Source organism: Equus quagga, chromosome 15 (assembly GCF_021613505.1).
Source record: "Equus quagga isolate Etosha38 chromosome 15, UCLA_HA_Equagga_1.0, whole genome shotgun sequence".
In the NCBI taxonomy this organism is placed as follows: domain Eukaryota; kingdom Metazoa; phylum Chordata; class Mammalia; order Perissodactyla; family Equidae; genus Equus; species Equus quagga.
Window position 1 is genome coordinate 14884674 of NC_060281.1, and position 19686 is coordinate 14904359.

The following is a 19686-nucleotide window of genomic DNA, read 5'->3' on the forward strand; positions in this document are numbered from 1 at the left end:
TGTTGCATCTCTTCTTTGCCAGAGGGCCTGAAGTTTAAAGCCAGATGATGTGTGAGTGGGGTGGGATAATCCCACGGATGCCATGCAAGCACTTCGGAAGAACTTCCCAGTGGAAGGGCTTTGCTCTGCCTTCAAGGCCTGGCCGGTTTGATAACCCCACAGGAACACTGCGCTCCCTCACCTGAGGCGGTTATGTGCCACTGCTTCCGCTTCAATCTGCTTAAATCGACCAGACAGAAGCCTCAGCCACATAATGGATTCCAATCCCTAGCTTTCTTTCCTTCTCCGCCCCAGTGTTAGGAAAAGTGTTTAATTACCATTTGCTTTCAAGATAATTCAGTGTTCCAGGATTTCATCCATTAGTGAAAATGCTGCTGCGGGTTTACGGCGATGGGTGTGTTGTGTATTTTTAAGAACATTGGCAGGTAGCGCAAGCAAGCTATTAGGTTTCGGTGAGTAACAGCAAGCTTTTGGACGTCTTTTGTTGATTGTTATGGTTGACGTGGGAGTTCTATTTGAAAGAAGGAAACCAGTTTAATCTGAAGTTGGTGGAAAAAAGGTTTCAAGAGACGACAGAAGCCCAAACTGGAGAAAGAAAACATCAACAATAACAACTGGGAAATAGTGAAATAAACATACAATAGTGAAAGTAGACAGCTGAATAAAATTTTTATCATGATCATGAGACAAAAGGTAGGAAAATAGGGACTCATGGATCTTACCGACAGCAACTTATTTTGTCTCTCAAATGGGAGTGGTTGCATGTAATTGGCATGAGAGAAAATATTGTTTCTAATGACAAATCCATTCTAATCAAAATAAACGATAATCCTAGTGGCATTGGTCTCTGAAGGACAATAATATAGTTATTTTCTGGTGCCATGATTTTAACATAAACCAAGGTAGAACCTCACTTTTAATTAATATCAAAATAAGCTTGGGTTCAATTTTCCAAAAAAATGAGAAAATGTTAAAGAGTTTATTACACTTTGGATTATGATAAATATTTGCGTTATGTGTAGAAATGGAAGAGTTTCGTAGGGAGTTGATTTCAGAACCGACTGATTTATTAATAACACTCTACTTTTATATTTTCAACTATAAACATGATCTGTTTCTCATTCGCCTAAAAGGATTTCTGCCATTAAAAGTAAAAATTAATGGGTTGTTTTTACTAGGACAAATTGGGACGGTATCATCACATTAGATTAAATTGTTTCTTCATTAACCTGTGTATATTATATGGTTGGCATGGATCTAGGACCGTACTACATTTTGAGGATGGAGCAATGAACAAAAATAGCATAGTTTTAGCCTTACAGAGCTTAAAGTTAACCAGGGTGCCTTGGTAATGTTGAAATCTATTCTTCTCCCCAAAAGTTTTTCTCCTCATCTCCCTCCCAAACCATATAGGAAATGAAAATTAATTTCAGCTTTCATAGCATGCATGTCAGAGACCACCAACAAAATGTTCCTAAAGACCATAGGTGTCCAACATCTAAGTCATGGAAAGTAGCTTGTTTCCTCCATTACTTCTACCTTTGTGTAGAATTTTTTTGATAAATCTAAGAGCATGCATCTTTATTCATCTAAGAGAATCCTCTCTGATGATATCTATAAAAAATTATCATATGGAAGAGTTTTATGAGATATTAAGTTACTACTGCTGGGGCTGGGCTTGAGGATCTGTCTGTTTCATCAGTGTCAGAAGTTATCTTTGCCAGGAAATGAGAAGAAATTCCCTCTCCACTTCATTGCTATCTGGCCTATGTCCATGCTCTTTCAAGCTCAAGGTGATGGTCAAGCCATCCCATGAACTCTGGACAGAGAAAGGAGAAATATTCTTTATATGCCCCAAATAGTTACTCAATTTACCTTATTTCCTTGGTATATGGGAGAACTTGGTTTATGATCTCAGAGGACAAGCAGAGTTCTTCTGTACATTAGCAACAGTTCATATGTTTAACTTCCTACCAAACTAAGTTCTTAGGGAGCAAAAGTTATTATTTTTCTTCGTAGTCTTCTCAGTCTAACACAGTGAAAAACACAGTCGGCACTCGGAACACTTGAATGAATAAGAGAGTGAAAGGTGAAAAACTGAATGAAATGAATGTCAAGTAAGATGCGAGGGAAGTTCAGTTTTGTTTTCAGGAAAGCTGGTTCTTATTAAACTGTCATTGAACACTTGATCTTTTCATTCTTGATTTTGACCCCTAACTTAACCATGCATAAGCTGGATAAACTTCAACATGGTGTTTAATCTCTCTAACCTACTGTTTCCTCATCTTTAAAATGGGAATAAAAATCTGTACTTCTTAGAGTAATGCAACTTAATGAATTCGAAGTCCCCATAAAAGAGCGTGAGTAGGGCTCAGTATATGGTAATAAGCTTAACACTTGCCGCTTCCAGACACAGCATGAATTAATACCATACTATGTGGCATTTTTTTTTTTTTGAGCGTGTCATTTCTTTTGCAGGAAAATAACTAACCCAGCTCTTGATTTAACTCCTATGCTTTCTTACATGTGCTTGATTTCACTGGAGATTAGACTTCATTGGTCATCGCATTACTGTAACAGCTGATAGTTCCTGAAGTCGGCTTCATAAAATTGAGATGCACAGGCCAAAAGAATTCTCCGTTAAACACTACTTAGAGCTTTCTGAGCTTATTTGTGGATTTCTACATGCTTAAAAAAAATTGGACTGATTTGTTAATTTAAGGGGCTTTAATAATACCTACGGCTTATCAGGGTTCAAATTCAAAATCAAACTCAATTGGGACAAACCGTTTCATTCAGGTTATTGTCACTCTGCTGCTTGACTGGAGATGAGGAAGAGTCCATGTAACTTTAATTTTATGGGCACTTCACCTGAAACTCACTAAAGAAATACTCTGTACTCACTTTGTGAGCTAGACATTCTTCCCACTAGATTCATGGCTTTGTAAGTTGTGTCTTGAAACAAGCAGTAGAGGGAAATTAGACTGGTGGGGACAGACTCAAGATGTTATAGAAGCCCAGATTATGTGGATGTGGCAGGGGTGTCTTTCCTCAGAAGATGTTGCAATTGAAATGTAATCGTTAGTTTAGCAGTCCCAAAGTGTCTGTGGTTCCCTTTGTCTCAGTGTTCTGAATTGATTAAAAATTTCAAAATTTTCCAGAACAAATGAATGCAGAATATAAAACTTACACTTAAATATATTTAAAATAAGTGAGGTATAAGACAAGATAAATTCTTCTGAGATAAGATTGGGAAGGATCTAATTATTTTCCAGAGGGGTGCAAAATAAAACACAAAATTTTGTGGCACATCAAGGTTGGGATGATCGGAAAAGGCATTAAGGGACTTAATTTTATAATCCTCCTGGCCTTGTTCCCCTCCCACACCCATTTCCAAGTAAATAGCACAAAAAACTTAGTTTCTATCTGAAAAAGAAATCAGGCTGTGTTTATGGATAGCATCCTATGTGAAAGTCATAACACCACTTAAAACCATGACTCACTTTCCCCACATCCTTGTTCAATACCTCACGCCACTTTATAAGATGGAGTCGAAGAAGCGCTTGCTTTCATATAGCACCTCATCTAGAGTTTACAAACTGCCTTTGCATTCATTTCTTCATGCTACCTATGTGATAACCTTATGTAGTAGATAGAGAAGGAATTGTTATCTCCATTTGTAGATTAGGAAATTCAGGCTCAGAAAACTCAAGTGATGCCCACCATCCTGTAACTTTAAGTGGCAGAGTTAGGATTTGATCCCAGATCATCTGAATCCCCATCCAGTGCGCTTTCCGTTGTGCCAAGGTGCACTCATGGTACTTAATGTTGACAGAAGTTAACTTGACTTCCTTTAACGTGTGAACAAAGCTATGATAGAAACCAGGTTGATAAGTTGAATTATATGAAGTCAAGGTTTTCTTTCAACCCCAGCATTCTAATTATGTTTCTGGACCAGTTTGGAATATTTAGCCTATGCCGTAAGGAATATGAGGATCCCAGCTAGAATCATATTTTCCCCCCTTTGAAAGCACTAGAGATATTTCTCACAAGCCTTCTGATTCTATGTCAGATAAGAGAGGAAGGAGACACACAGCATCTGCAGTGGAAGACTGTAAAAATTAAAACTAAATCCTTAAGCAAATCCAGCTCATTAAAATCATAAACTAGTCAGTTAAGGAAGGATAGGTGATTTCTCCAAGATGTCTTAGAAAAAAAAATAGTAACCTAAGGATTCTGAAGGAAAGATGATAGACTAAAATGAGTTCTCAAGTGATTCTAGGCTTACTCAACTCAGTCTCTCACCCAACTGGTGGTGGGTGGTGAGGGATGGAGAAGGCACAGAGGATGACGCAAGCTGTCTTACAGTCTCCAATTCTAGGTAAATGATCTAAGAAAATGACTCCTGTTCAGATACAATCAGGGAAAGGGAATTATTCTTTCTGGAATCCTCTTCCTTCCGTCTTTCAATTAATTTGTTGGCATGGCAAACTAGGGTGTTGCCAAACTCTTTGCTCTTTGTACGTGGTCAGTCAGCTCTCTCTCTCTCTTTCTCTCTGTCTTTTAGTAACCTTCAAAAGAAATGCACACGATACTAGGGCAGTGTTGCCAAAATTAATATCCAATTGGTAAGTCTACAACTATTTCAAATCCTTGATCTGTTTCCTTGCTTTGCTTGTTCATTCTTGCCCTTTGTTTCTCTTCCATCCTGATGGCATGTCTTTAAAAAACATATTTTTAAGGCTGTCTGGAAAATAATTTGATATTGTTCCCAATCCCACTACTTTCCTTTTCCTAGGAAGGTTTCAAATGGCTGAGGCTTTATTGTTTCATGTCACTTGCTAGTAATTTTGCTTTGAGAGAGCTAGGTTATGGATTCAAGGGAAGGAAAGAGCAAAAGAACAAAAGGAGCCTAATTCATGCTTAAGATCCTCTATCTTCCCGGTGGGACTGTGTTTTTGTTTGTTCTTCAGAGGAAAGATGAATACTGATCAGACTAAATTTAAGACCCACAGGGAAGTTGTAGGAACTGTAAAATTTTTCAGGTCCCAAACAGGGTAACACATTTTATGATTTAAAAAAGTACTGATGAATCTCAGTAAAGACCAGGAGACATGTTTTTTAAAGGAAAGTAAATAGAATGCCCAAGGGATTGGAGTTCTGTCTCTTTTCTCACTTTCTTTGCTTTCTCTTAACTCTTTATAGGCCCCACCCTTCCAACGTTCCTCCAGGGAGATGCACAATTCCCAAGGTTATAGCAACAACAAAAATGACACTCAGTGAGCTTTCAAAGTAAACAAAGCCTGTGCTTGTGTACAGAATTGTTTTATTGGATCAACGTAACAAACTCCTTCCACATAGCCCTGTGAATAGCAGGAGTTGGGACATGGGCTCCTGGAATCCAAAACTCTCTTATGGAATCCTGGCAAGTGAAAGCAATTCAAACTTTCATTTCTATCTGGTTTCACCACTTGCCTATAGATGTGGTAGTGTAATACAAATGTGGAATAGTTGGTGGAAAGGAACATATATATAAAAACACATTCTTAAGGTGATTTGTAAATTCCAAGAAATCATGATATGCCTGTTCTTTTTTTCCTTAGAGCTTTGCTGGTTTTAAAGAAAAACCAGAATCTCTAACAACAAATTTCAATATGTGTAGGTGTATATGGATTTTATTTTATAATCACCTTTAAAAGACAAATTGATCAACATTAATCTTAACTCATTTGAATGAGTCACGCAAAAATAAGAAGTTAAAGTATTACTTCTCTACTTCTGTTTTGTTATATTCTTTCCCTCATTGGCAGCAAGAAACTCTAGTATAGTATAGTATAGTCTATCTAGTCTAGTCTAGTCTGTACCAGGGATCAGCAAACTTTTTCAGTAAAGGACCAGATAGTAAATATTTTAGGCTTTCTGGGCCGTGCAATGTCTGTCCGAACTACTCAACCCTACCGTTGTAGTGCAAAAGAAGCCATAGACAATATATAAACAAATGGATGTGGTTGTGTTCCAATAAAACTTTATTTATAAAAACAAATGACAGCCAGTCCATGGGCCATAATGTGCCAAGCCCTTGTCTACTCCACGGCCTATGAGGTATGGCATGGAAAAAAATGCCTCATCAGTTTTTGATTCTAATACCAAGGAAAGTCTACACAATCTTGTAGTTAATATAATCCAAAGTAGAGCCAGTCTGTTAATTCTTCATCTGAAATATTACTACCAAGAAGGACTAATATTCAATAAGCCTGAATATATCTTCCCACTCATTGGTAAGTAAAGACAGACTGTACTGAACATATATATGAGCAAGGCATCGTGCTTGATTCTGTAAGGAAACGAATGTATATAAGACGCATAAGAATATATATAAGACTACATTCCCCAAGAATTTACCATCTGGTTAGGATTTTAAGGAATTACTCCTAACTGCCATACAAGATAGATCATCACATGTAAAGGTATTGATAATGCTTTATGTTGAAATCCAGAAAAAGCAGAAGTGATTGCGAAGGCAAGAAGGATCCTGAAGTATCTCTAGGTGTCAATCAGGATGCCAAGTGCTTTTACTTTATATCTTTCCTGAAAATTAACCTAAGATGATGGTACTGTTCTCACTTTTTTCAGATCAGGAAACTGAGACTCAGAAGAGATAGATTGATGCAAAATATTCTTTATCCCTCTTTGCCTTTTTCTCTAAAATCATGATAAAAGAAGTGTTTGCTCATTTCTGCTCATCACAATTCAGGAAACACGTGAGAAGTTCTACGTCCTGTCAAGAAGCAGAAGCAGAAGTAGAGTGAGATAGAGTGAGTTGCCTCTGGTCTCACAGTTACTTAACAAAAAGGCCAGATTGGAATTTGCAGCCTTACATTCTTAAGCCATGCCTGAACCCACCACCATGCAAAAGATCAAGATCTAAACCACATTACACTGGTAAAAAGGAGAAGGAGGGATGAGACATGAGTTTACCATTGTGAGAATGGCACTGGACTATTTTGAATGAAATGCCATAAATACACCAGTAACTATAGAAAGGGATTGTAAGCTGATGAAAATTATCATGGGACGATACTTCTAAAAACCTTCTGCAAGGCTAAACTAAGGCAGAATGAATCTCAGATACCATGGGGATAATTATAACAGTTATTCACCAGTGTTTAGATCTTAAAGCTCATTATAAAAGTCATTAGCTCGTTAGACGATAAGTCATTTCAAACTTTGGACCCCAGTGTCTTCATCTGGAACAAGAAAAAATGTGCACCAATATTGATCACTAAGTTTCCTTCCAGCTTGAGAAACTAAACACATCTGAGATTCTGTAACTTGCTGTGCTCTAAACCTATGAGTCACATGCATGTAGACTTTGGGTATTAACCTGCCCATTGGAGTTTAGAATTGAGCAGAAAGCCAGAAAACATGTGACCTTAACATAGAGAGAAAAGCAGAGACAACACATTTGCTAATGACTGCTAATGCATCTTTTAGAGTAAGCAACTCCCTCCAAGTTTTTAAATTAAATTAAAGATGCGTTTATAGTATTCCACGGCTTTGGTATTTTTCATGAGTACTCCAAAGTCAGAGTTATCGGGATGTTGGATCTTATGAAAAGGTTTTAAGAAGAGAAAGTTCAGGTGTGCATCTTCCTTCTGAGTACTCCTGAGTATACCCAAGACCCAACAGCAAGGGACCAGTTAATCAGAGGCCAATGATTTCCCGTCTTTCCCTTTTAGATGACAGGATTAAGGAATGTCTGATTTGTGCCCCATCCCTTCTTCTTGCATTACAGATATTATATATCACAGGCAAATTCTGCCTCCACCAGCCAGACACGTTGCTGGGCATCTCTGTACCTAGTACAGGGAGTCTGATCAATTAGTCCACTTCACCGGAGCTCCCCAGCCGGCCTCCCTCTGGAAAATAGGTGAGGAATTCTTATATTCCTCTCAATATGTTAATCAGACAACTGGTATCACAGTTCTCTAACTGTGTAATACCAGTCCCCCTTGGCAGATATATTTTATTTGGATAATGATGTGAAATTTAAGATCTACGTTTCAATTGTGCAGAGCCATAGGCAGTTGTCAATTTTAGTGACAGACATAGACCTCGAGCTAAATTCCTGTGCACAAGCAAAAATTCCAACAAGCGTAGCACAATTCTGGTCCCTTAATAGAAATACATTTTCTCCCATCGAGGGGCAGTATTTTTAAACTGTTCATCGCATCTCTTGGTACCGGCAAATCATTAATGCTCTCGAATATTTCCTTTAACATGGGCATTGGCGACTTGAGCCATCAACCAGCCTGACAGGAAATCAGATGGTTATAACCTGATAGCCTACTTCTTCTCTAGGAGAGCAGTGCTGAATGTACACCATCCTTTATCCCTCTGCAGTTTCTCTAGCAATGTTGCTAGTTAATAAGTCCAAACTCTAAGGCAGAAAGAAGAGCTCTCAAATGCTGAATTTCTGAGACCTCAGGATCTATGTACTGGCGAGAATTCCCACTGCTGATCTTGCTGTTGGCAATCACATTAAAGAAACAGCCAGCAAGTGAACTCTGTGGCCTGGGGCATCAGTAATGTGATGAGCGGCCTCTCACCTCGAGGTCACTGGTTCAAATCCAACCGTGGCTAATGGGGGCTGAACAGTGTCTAGTATTCTAGGTAAAATTATTTGTTAAATTTGTGAAAACACACATCAGATCCTGAGGCAAATGTACCAAAATAAACATTACAATTAATCCTAACCCACTGATATTATGATTTAGCACTTAGTGAGTTTTAACCAGCCAAGCAGAGAAGAAGGAAGGAAAAAAATCGTCTGCAATGCTTGTGCTCCTCATACAAAACTGACTGCTTTGTCTGGTGTCCTACAGGTAAATAAACGAGGCTTTGTCTAAGCAGAGAGCAAGGGAACTCCAGAGAAAAGGGTCCCCTTCCCTGAAATTCAAAGCAGGGACACCAGCAGGAGGAGCTGGCTGAGTTTTCCTGCTCCAGCGTGGCCAGGGAGAGATGCTATCTCCCCATTGACCTGTTTACAAACTTCCAGGCACTCATTGGTGACACAAATCGGAAGACAAAGGATCGGGGGTGGGGTGTAATACTCATCACATTTCCTTTCTGGACCTTATTTCCCCATATGTAATATAAAGAGTTCAGGGGAAAAAAAAATCTCTGAGGCCCCCATTAGCTCTGTGAGTCTGTGATTCTTATGCTAAGATCAGAGATCTCAAAAGCAAAGAGCTCTTTACCCCTGGATTGAACAAGCGTTGTCATCTCTCCACGCGCCAGCAAAGGCATATCTGAGTCTCTGACATGAGACCCACACAGGGATTCGGGAGTCACCAGGGCAAGATCAGCAATCTGTCTCTGCTCCTCCCAGCTGTGTGTCCTTCAGCAGGGGGCTTGCCCTTCCTGAGCCCCAGGTTCCTCACCCACAACAGAGGGAGATAATATCTACCTCAAAGTGTAGTGTGGGTTGAAGAAGATAAATGAAGAATGTAGCATAGTGCCTGGTACATAGTACATATCCAATAAATGGTAGACATTTTATTAATAATTACCTCTTTCACCTCCATCTCCCCATCCCCACCCCAGAACCATTATAGTTTTGGTATTCCTTATTCACTCACTCCAGAGATCCTGAAGTTGGAACTTAATCTTTTTTTTCAAATCTATATAATCAGAAAAAGTGAACTACATGGACTATAGCAAAGACTGTCAGGGTAAAACAAATTGCTTTGAATATGCTTGAGAAAACCATTAGTCATGACAAAGAAATTCAAGGTATTTTCAAAACTGATTTTTTTTTTTTTTAATGAGACTCCTGGGGGAAAAAAAATCAACTTTGAGCAGACGATTGGAGATGACTTTACAACTCATGCTCAGTTCCATCTTCTCATATTTCCTCCAAGTGTATACATGCAAATTGCTAAGTGCAATGACTCATCAATTGACATTTCATGGATAAAAGAGAAAATCTTACAGAAGATGAATGAATGAAATTCTCTCTTGACTACTTAAATTCTTATTTTCATGCCTAGAGCTCTGGCGCAGGGTTTCTCAATCTTGGCACCATTGACATTTTGAGCAGGATAATTCTTTGTTGCAGGGGCTGTTGTGTGCATCTTAGCATGTTCAGCAGAATCCTTGGTCTCTACCCATCAGACACCATTAGCAAATTCCCAGTCAACCAAAATGTCTCCAGACATTGTCAAATGTCCCCTGGAATGGAAAAATCAGACCAGCTGAGAACCACTGAGCTAGAGGTCCTGCCCCCCTTCAAGCCGTCTGGGCAGATAACGCCAATGGAAGGTGAGTAGTTGGTATTTTCCCAGAGAGGAGAGACACTGCATTTTGTGTTGTGTTTACCCACCTCTCAAGTTATCTGTAACCATTGCTTCTCTCTCTGGTCTCTTCAAGCCATGTGTCGAGCTGTGGATACATATGTTGGTCTTTAGCAGTACCTTGGGATTTGGAAAGAGGAACTGGAGGATTGGCATTTGTTTTTATTTGACAGTTTTTGAGACTGTGTCTATCGATCTTATGTCTTCCAGATGGAACACACAGCAACAACATAAAGCTCGGTTGTTGATTTAAAAAGTAAAAAAAAAAAAATCACATAGCAATTTCCAAGAAAAATCCAGAAAAAAATAGGTGTAGCAGAAATCCAGCCACAAAGGAACACCACTGCGACAGGAAGTAGTAACTCAGAGACATAGTGTAACAGAGCCGGAGCCTGGAGGAGGAAATCAGAGAGAGGCATAAAGGATGTCTGCGTCCCATCCAAAGCCATGTGCTGTCAGAACTCTAAGATGATGCATAGATTCAGTGTTCTCTTAAGACTGACTGGCACTTAAACTTTATTATGAGTGAATATGTCAAGATAATAACAGAAAAGTGCTGCAAAGATGCAAAGAAAATTATTGCACAATAGCTTCCATAACTCAGGGGGAAAAAAAATAAAGGGCCTAGCCTCGCCATCTGAGCAAGAGTATGAAACTGGTTTAACCGGACTAAAGAGCTACCAGGCACTCTGCACTTTTCAAATGCAGGCACTGTTCTGGACCATGTGTAAGGATAGAAATGTAACGGATGTCTTGCAAAGATCCTTGATTGCCAGGTAACTTAGATAATTTGGCAGTTTGCCCAAGCCTCTTCAGGCGTGTGTTGTTACATGTCAGCTACAGAAATACGTTACTGACCCTTTTTCCTATATATGCTATAGACTGAAAGAGCACACTCACAGATATCCTTACCGTCCTACATTTTGCTTAAGAACCCGACTCCAATGAGACTAAGGAATAAGACATTTGGGAGCTCATGCCTTTAGACTCCCAGACTTTGCCAGTGCAAGTGGTCTGGGAAAAGGCAAGTGGAAATAGGATGGCAGGAAGAGGGCAGGGAGGAGACAAGGACGATAGGCTAAATTAAAATATTTTCCACCTATTTGTTGAAAGATCCTTTTGTCAGCTTCCCCCTCCTCTTCTCATTTGCCGGTAATCTACTCCTTGCAAAAGAATGAGATGTGTTCTTCATTTCAGCATCAACTGAAGGGCAACCTGCTGGTCCCACAGCAAGACTTTTCCTCTGTAGGAGATTTTCTGGGATTTGGAACTAATTGATCAGCCATTCCTTTACAACGTCTTTTCCTTGCTCACTAGAAGGAAACTAGAAATAACCATTTTCCAATCTCCTTCCCACTCCAAACACCACCGGTAGTAGCACATACATTTTGTTGCTTACTAACAAAGAATAGCACAAGCTCCTTTTCTGAAGCAAAGGCAGCCATGTTGAGCCAGCAAAAGGCTCCCCAAAGGATGGTTGGAACTCTCCCTGTACAGAGAAGAAAAGACTCTATTGGTATTTTCAGCCACTTACAAGTTATCATCATAGTCAGACATCTTTTTCAAAATAAAAAAGCAGCAAAACATACATTGTAAACACCTCAAGAATTCACAAAATACTTTTCACCTCTAATGATAGTTTTAACACGAACTATAAAAGGAAGTTGCACTTGGGATTTAAACGAGGCAAGATGTTTACTCCCAAACTTCCTTTCGATAGAAATAGATAGAAGATGAGTGATGTGCCCTTAGCTGATACAGTAGCTAGAGAAATTGTGTGAGTTGTTTTTTGAGTGATCTGTAAAACACAGTAATATCAATTATCTTACGGAGTTGCTTTGAGGATCAAACGTGATGGCTTATGAAAGCACTTTGAAAAAAGAAAGTGGCATTTAAGTGTAAGATGTTATTAACAACAATGGTTGTTATTTAAGTAGTAGCTCAGTGTCTAGTACATTATTGCGGGAGATCATAGATGTGGAATGAAGGTAAGGTGGGTGATGTTCTAAGGTATGCATTCTCTCCACTACTATCTGTCAACCTTGTTAAAGTACGTGGTGATATGTTAATTGCATTGAGTATCTAAGGGGTCTTCACCACTGTGATCGCCATTAAGTGCTTGAGGTTACTTGTGGCCCTGGGCTTGTTTTTGTCACAAGAGCAAAGGAAACCACTGAAGAGGGTGCATGGTATGTGGAATGATCGTGAAACCCTGCCCTGCATTCACATCTCAGTTATAACTTTCGCTTGCTTTGTGACACTTTCCAGTTGACATTTCTCAAGAACATTGTCCAAGTCCCTAAGGGTCTTAATGTTGAAGACAGATTAATTATTACATGGATGGAAACAGTTCAAGTGGAAATATTAAAGAAACAAATAAATAGATAATTTTGTGACAAACAGACCACAGGCTAAAAAAACCTTGGGGACTGGAGCAAGGTTAATGTGTGGGACAGGGAAGGAAAGTATAGAAATCGGAAGATCGCTGTTTATCTAACTTCCCAGTGATTTTTCTTTGGAAACATTCTCAATTAGAAATATTTCTTTCTTTGACAGTAAGGACAGAATCTCTACAATTCTCTGGCAATATCTCTTCTCCAAGAGAAAATTTCGAGCATTCAAATACAAAATACACAACTTCCATATTTACTTGTTCAGAGAGGGAGAAAAGAAAGGACACTTTCTGATTATACTATTTTACGTTATTACTCTAGGCAAGAAGATATTTATAGAGAATAAATACCTAAACTACTTAGTTAACTAATTAATATATTTGAGCTAATACTTGTCCTGGACATAGTTAACAAGATGATTTAATTCCCTCTTTTTTAATAGTGATTTATATTTTAAAAGTTACTAAAACAATGATTTTAATATAGATCCTTAAAAAGAGAGGGGACACTACTTTTAGCAGAAATCTATATTAGATGACACTTCAGATAATCCCCATTCTAAGGGGTTTTCTGTATGTTTTAGTAATTTGGCAGGCTGACAAGCTAAAAAGAATGGCTTTTTTGAATACTGATTATCTTGTCCTCACATCTGTTTATTTTATTTTGTAAAATGTTGGCATTTTTCCTAAGTCTTTTCAGTAATAGTTTATAATAAAGAAAAGAAAGCACTTTGCAAATTTGAAAATGGTAACCAGTGCTAAAGTATAGCCAATAAAGACAAATTCTGCATAACAGTAGAGAGGAAATCTGCTAATTTATAGCCAATTCATTAAAATGCTAAATATTAATACATTTCAGTTCTGCCTTCAGTTAGAGCTGGTTGAATCTTGAGCCTCATCAAGGAACCATTAGGGGCTCAAGTTAGGCCCCATCTAAAGAGAACAGTACAGAGCTGTTTCCTGCTCCCTTTGGGCTCAGAATCCCATTTACAAAATAATAGTGTGGGCTAAAAATTTACAGACAACAGGGAAAAAAAATGAAATCATCATCTTTATAGGCAATATTTTGCATCATGTGTTTGTCTCATGTGAAAATATTTTTGGAGCTCAGGAAGCAGTACCCTAAACATAGTAGGCATTCAGTTAATGTTTCCTAATTATAATTAGGAGTTATTTATGATTTTATGGTCTAAAGCTACATTCCTAAAGCTCTAAAATAGACCCATTATTTGGTAGAAAATTGTAGAAGGAATCTGCAAGTAGTCAAAAGCCAAAGACCTCCTGGGTCAGTCTTCTAGGCCTCCTTAAAAAGACTTCACAGTCTGCAGGGAGAGTTGGATGCCTGTAATTGCTCCCCTCATAGAAATGCAGAGAACAACACCACTGTTCTCTAAGAGAAAGGGAAATGACAATAAGATTAAAAGCAGTGTTGATCATTACAGCCCGAGAAAAACTTCAGTTCTCCCCAAACTACCGCCCCTCCAAACCTAACAAATATCAGAAACCAGTGGTAGCTCCTTTGCTATTTGTTCTTCGATGCAGCATTCTTCATTAAAGTTGAGGGATTAAATAGAGCACTTTAGCTAATTAATTATGGTTTGATCATTTTGACACCTCCAAATGATTCAGCCACATACCTTCAAGCTTTGTCAACTCAATTGCATCTTTATTTTTGTTGCCTTTAACCAACAATGAAGACTAATGCCACTCTTTCTAGTTTTCAATCACCTCTACAGAAGTGCTCCCCTGGCAATGTGCAGGGACAGACCTAATTAATCCCTCATCTGCCCTCCGTGGTGTCTATACATCACCCTGGCAGTTGGAACTGCTGCTTGTTTTAAGGCTATTGCTAGAATGAAAAGCTCATCTGTTTTTCAATAATTTTACCACAGGTGGTGATTTGTAATTAGAAAGGGCAGAATCTAAATTTTGGTGTGTGTGTGCGAGCGTGTGTGTGTGTGTGCGTGTGCATGTGCTTGCCTGTACTTTGTAATCTAAAATGGGCACTTCTTGCGGAGCGGAGGGGAAGAACGAAAAGAAGCAGCATAGCAAAAGTATTCACTTTTGCATGAAACCGAACAACAGGCTTTTAAAAGAACTATTTTTTGTTTTGGTTTTGATTTTTGTTTTCTCCCGTTTTAAAATTGATATAGTCACGTACAGGTTAAAGATCAAACACTTGGAGAAAATGGAAAGACCGTAGGATCTCAGAAACCTTAGGAGTCTTTGCTGGGCCCTGGAGGGAGTGGAGGCTCATGATGAGGGTCTGGTGGTAGATCAAGGAGGGTCAAGGTGAAAACTTCCTCTTTGACTTTGGCCTCTCTTTGCTCTCTGGTCCCACTGTGAGGGGCAGCCCGTGCATTCTCATCTTCAATCTAGGCAGAATTTGCTGTAACTGGGAAGAGAGCTTGGCATAGGAAGGCAGACTGGGTAACTGTAGCAAAGCAGCCGCCAGAGAAGATTTGTTTTCAGGTGGATGGCAGTGCTCTGATGAAGGCAACTTAATTTCAAGACCTTATCTATCAGCAGTCACCACATTACCATCCTCTGACATTCACCTTATTACTTGTTTTGCTCTCCTTGGCCTATTCAGATTTTACTCTTCACTCTTCAAGCCACTGCTCTTCCATGAAGCTTTCCTCCACCATTCCAGCCAGCCATTCATCTCCTAAAGACCACGTGGCTTAAGACTCTCCATCTGGCCTAAAAGATAGACCGCCTGGGACTTCCAAATATCAATTAGAGCATAAATGTCCTGCCTCTCCAACTAAACTGCAAATCCTTGGAGGGAAAGGGTACTTTTTAGGGTTTCCTCTTGGTCCCAGAACTATATATATACATATTCATATACATATTTGATATGTATATATATCGAATTGAATTGGTCTTTATGATTCCCAGAGTGAATTATAAAATAGAGATGGCACAGTGGCTTTGCTCACATGCTGGAAGAAGGAAGGTAATATCAAACTGTGGCAGAAAAGTAAAAAAAGTGCAAGACCTTAGACGAATTTTAGTCTTAGCATTGACAGAATCTTCTAGCCTGCAAGTATTATAAATCACTGGAAATAAATTACTATATAGTCTTCTTCAGACAGTGCTTTTTTTATTTGTCTTTAAAAATAGTCAGTTACTTTCCTAAGTGAAGTCTGCTTCAGGGAAAGTGAGTACAGGAAAACTTTGATGTAGGTTTCTTCTAGTCACAGGTTTCTCTGATGATGGGGCCGGTGGTGATAGAGGATGGTGGGGTAGATATGGAGAAATGGAACACTGACTCTACGGTGGCTTCTGCCAATTTATGTTCATTTACACAGAAAGGCTATTTTACACCCATTGGTATCATAGAAAGATATGGCACAACGCGCTGTAGAAATATGAGATCTGTGTCAGAGGTCAGGGTGCTCTTTCACATCAAAGGATTTCTTCATTGAAAGGAAACTCATGCCTTGTTCTCTAGGGCTTTCTCTCTACAACAGCAAGCTTACAGAAACACAGTAGAGCTAATATATACCACACCTCCAATTCTGCCATGTCTCTCTCATCCTTTACCTGTTGATAGTGGGCAATAGTTAATCCAAACAATTGGAAGACATTTGGATCCTATAATATGTTGTCTTTCTGTTTAGATAGGCATCTGCATTCTGAGTGTACCAATATCCTCACACTCCTAATTTAACATATGTGAAGAACATTATCTGCCATGCCCAATTGAAAAAGAGAAAGTAGACCCTATACATGCAAAGAATAGCTTAGATAATTTCTTTAAAGCTACATTTTTGTTTGGGTTTTATGATTTAGACTTTGTGAGTTTTTTCATCTTTTTTTCCCAAATACAGGGAATTACCTTATATCTCTTAGCTCAAACTGCTTACCCTGATATTAATGTCACCTCCTATTTTATATGCAATGTTCATTTTCATCCTGATTCCTCACTATTTCTCTACATGGATTTTTCTCGGTAATTAGACTTCTGTTCTCATACCCTGAAGACATGCATACACATTCCCATTTCTGGGTTTGTACATACAATCCCCTTCACAGGAGACACCCTCTTCACCTCTTCTCATCATGCGAAAATCTTAGCTTTCTCAGCCAGACTATTCTGGTTGACCATAGTGCCCCCTTTTTCTGACCTCGATGCTCTTAGCATGTGTACCATGCCATAAAACTTTACTCCAAGTACCAGGGCAATAAATCAGGTTTTGCCCCAAGACATTTCTGTATTTATTGTTATTTTATTCTAGTAGAATCATTTTATACATTAAAGCTTTATTTCCCTAATTAAGTTATAAGCCTGCCTCTTCTTTTGCCTTTCACAGTGCTTAGCACAGAGCAGACACTCAATAAATGTTTGATAATTTCCTTGTAAAGAGCACAGGCAATATTGCCGTTCCATGTCCTGAATGTGTACTTCAACTAAAGAGCAGAAAAAATATAAAATATTGACCATCTCTACAAAGGATCAGGAACCTAATCCATACACCATAGAACCAAAGACAGTGGAAAGAATTGTGCTTTTGCAGAACTGAGAAAATATTTCATGCTTAAGCCTAGACTGAGCAGGCAGGAATCTTAGAGCTAAATTTCTCTAACTCCTAGTTTCAATAAATGAGGAAACTGAGACTCTATAATAAGCAACTTGATTTTGTATCTTTTTCCATCGTACCTGGACAAAACATTTCATGATATTGTATAATTTAATATACTTCATTTTCACAAAATATTTTTATATGCATCTATTTTTACTCCCATCCTAGCACTGTGAGATATTCATTATTATCCCTTTTCCTTTTTGTTTCGGGTGAGTAAACTTTTAGAAGTTCATATGCTCAGTGCACGGGATGGTCAGGACTGAGACTGCATGCCCAGCCATCTCTCCCTGGGTGACTTATTCTTTTCCCCCAAAGTCAGATCTATATTGCCACCTCAGAACTTGTCTCCACACGTACATACACACACATACAAGTAATCCAGGTGAATAGGAGTTGTAGGAAAGAGGAGGAATGGAGATAAAAAGAGACATTTCCAAGCAGAGGGAAGAATATGTTCAAACACTCGAGTGGAGAGGGAGCAGGCTGACTCTAAAGAGAGAAATGAAGGCTAAAATACACACAGAGAGAGAGGATGTATGTGTGTGGTGTGGAGAAGAGGATGACCCTCTTCTTCATATTTCCACTTGAATGTCTCAAAAACACTCCAGACTCAATATAAGTAAAGCCAAACTCATTATATTTACCAAATAGCCCCATATCTGATCCTACTCTGGGAGTTCCTCCCTTAGTGAAGAATGTCCCCATTCATGAAGCTGGAAGTCTGGGACTCGTGCTGGGCATCTCTCACCCATTGTATCTGTTCACCACCAAAGGAGGCCCAGTAATTTTGCAATTAACGTCTCTCCATTCCACTCTCTCTGTGTAGACCATCTCCACTCTTGTCCATACTACTGTTGTCTCTCGCTTTATTGCACCAGCATCCCACCTGGTCATGGCACTTCTACTCTGCCCACCCAACCCAGTCTGTTCTTCCACTCCACATCAGGGCAACCTTTTAAAAGTATACAAATTTGATCATTTCACCAACCTCCAAAAATTCTGCAATGACTTTCCATTGCTGTAAGCATTGACTAAAAATCTTTAATTAATTTTAAATCAATGTCTCTCAAACTTTAATGGGTATACAAATCACCGGGAGACCTTTTTAAAATGCTGATTCTGATTTGATATGTCAGGCTGGGCCCGCGACTCTGCACTGATCACAAACTCCCTGCTGAGCTGATGCTGGGGGTCTGCAGATGACACCTCAAGTAACAAGGGCCTAGAAGACCCTTAATGGTCTGGTCCACAACCTTCAGAAGTCCCTCCTCTGCCACTCTGTGTATTCTATCCATAGTGGCCTCCTTTCCAATCTTGGAAGTTTGCGTGCTCCCTCTCAACTCAAGCCTGTGAATATATTCTTTCCTCTACCCAGAGTTTTTCTTCTCTACCCCCATTTTTCCCCACCACTGACTCCCATGACCCTGATCCACTCATATTCATCCCTTAGAGTTTGCCTTCAGACTCACTCTGATGCATGTACTTTTCCTTCACAGCACTTAACACAGTTCGTATTCATATTTTTAAGGTGCATGATCCCTTGGTTAATGTTTATATTTCCCTGTTAAATGGCAGACTCCATGAAGATTGAACTTAGAAGGAAAAACCAAAACTGTGCTCTCTGGGGTCCAAGTACCTTTATTGATCCATTTCCTGACCCCTCAAGACAGAGCTGGGTACCAGAAGATGACATTACTTCACTACCGGCTAAAGCGAGAGATGAGCACCAGACACCCGGATGCAAGCCAAAGATGGCAAGGAGTAGAATTTTCTGCAGTAGCAGCTGAAAGAGAGAGAGCAGACCTTGAGGCGCCAGAGGTCAAATGCGAGCCATATATCATTGGTCTGTTTTCTTACCATTAAATCCACATCTTGCCCAATGCCTGGCACATAACAGAAGTTCAATAAATATTCTCTGACTAAATAAATACATTTAAACAACTAAAATGCACATTTCCTGATCTGGTGGCCCTTCTAAAACAGCACAATGTAGATACAGTGTGAGTCACAAATGTGAGCTACATATGTAATTTTAAAGTTTCTTGAAGTCACATGAAAAAATCTAAGAAGAAAAAGTGAAGTTAATTTTAATAATAGATTTTGTTTAGTCTCAAGTGTTATCATTTTAGCACGTAATCCCTATTTTACATGCTTTTTTATTTTCAAACTAAGTCTTCACATTTCCGTGTGTGTTTTATGCCTACAGCACATTTCAGTTCATATTAGCAACACTTCCAGTGTTCAGTAGTCACCTGTGGTTAGTGGCTGCCGTAGTGGACAGCACAGCTCTAAATCATTTGGCCTCTCTCTACATTTCTCAAATGAATATATGACTTTGCACATCTGG

At 39.1% G+C, this 19686-nt stretch overlaps 1 long non-coding RNA gene across 1 annotated transcript; it reads left to right on the top strand.

Annotated features, from left to right (window-relative positions):
* Window positions 1-353: 353 nt before the first annotated feature.
* LOC124226159 (uncharacterized) lies at window positions 354-19233 on the top strand. The gene is made up of 3 exons (XR_006885213.1): window positions 354-452; window positions 10121-10323; window positions 18915-19233. It is a non-coding gene; the product is annotated as an uncharacterized LOC124226159 (long non-coding RNA).
* The last annotated feature ends 453 nt before the right edge of the window (window positions 19234-19686 follow it).